The sequence below is a fragment of the Crocodylus porosus genome, unplaced genomic scaffold (genome assembly GCF_001723895.1).
Source record: "Crocodylus porosus isolate Cpor-Errol unplaced genomic scaffold, CroPor_comp1, whole genome shotgun sequence".
NCBI classification, from domain to species: Eukaryota; Metazoa; Chordata; order Crocodylia; family Crocodylidae; genus Crocodylus; species Crocodylus porosus.
Genome location: NW_017728948.1, coordinates 59,361,410 through 59,362,677, shown reverse-complemented (window position 1 = coordinate 59,362,677; position 1,268 = coordinate 59,361,410). Strand labels below are relative to the sequence as shown.

Genomic DNA, 1,268 nt, shown 5'->3' with positions numbered 1-1,268 from the left:
AGAAGCAAAAAGAAAAGGAAAAAAGAAAGAAAGCTACTAATAACATGTCTAGCTTAGTGAGGAAATTGTATTAATTTCCTATTTTTGTTTTGGCTAAAAATGCATCTTTATAGCCCTGAAGCTCTGATTTCAAATAGTTCTTCATGTCTGGTTGTGGATGGTCAGGCTTCATTATTGATGACCATCATGCTGATGTGGATTCAAGATCGGGGCCTGCTGTTGGATTTGGATGTTGGGGCCTCTGGCTTCTGTACAATGAATATGATAGTTTCTTTTTCATCTCCTTCAGGAAAAAGCCTTTTATTTCATGGGATTCACTTGCCTTCCTAAGTGAAGCAAAAACAACCCCTTTTTTAGTGTCTACTCCACCACAGGTGGGAAATACCCAGTGAGAATTATGTACAATTATCTAACTGAAAAAGAGTGAAAATGTGTAGAGGAAGAAATTAGCAATTTCTTAATAAAGGCAGAGCATTAAATGTTTCCTATGGATGAAAAGCTTAAATGATCATTTAAAGCAATAGTATTTTGGCCACTGGCTCGTCAAGGAGCAGAAGCAAATCTTAAAATTCTTACTATCCAAATATAAAATGTGATTTATATCAGCCAAAAAAAAGACTGCTAGTGCTGGTGTTGCACTGATCATTCTAGTCAGGATTGGATGGCTGTGGGTCCTAGGTTCTAAACAGCCTATTTTATTGTCTTTAAATAATAATTGTGGGGATTCTTTATTGGACATAATGCCATTTGGAGGATCATTTTTGGAAGAGCGATGTTTACACAGACCTATACTTAACATAATTGTAACCCGGGCAGTACTCCAAGAGGTACCCCCTCTCCAATTGAAGGGATCAAAGCAGGTGCACAAGCAGTGCGGGAGGTATAGGGACTCTCCTCCCCTACAAGAGCAGAGGGAGACCACCAATGGGGACGTAACCATATACCTTTTAATACTGGGAACATAACAGGCATAAATCAGAGGGTATAGTGGACACTACAACGCCCCAAGGAGGCAGGATTCAACAAAGGTTAGACACTTACAATCACTGACAAAACAGGGTTAACAAAATGTAAAACTCAAAGAGCAGAACAGACAATATGGGTTGGTGAAATATACAAAGGGCACAAAATGCCAAATGACAAGGAAACATAGGGCCTTGGTACCTGGAGCGAGAGAAAGCACAATGGCCCCTCTTCTACTGCAAGAAGATTTGCTTCTTCTTATCTCACTCACCCCAAGTCACCTCAGCTGGGACTTGAACCCAGAT

General features: G+C 40.0%; 1 protein-coding gene across 1 annotated transcript in view; it reads left to right on the top strand.

The window, feature by feature from the left end:
- MTMR7 (myotubularin related protein 7) overlaps nucleotides 1–1,268 on the top strand; it is a 93,195-nt gene that overhangs the window by 1,029 nt on the left and 90,898 nt on the right. The window lies entirely within an intron of this gene.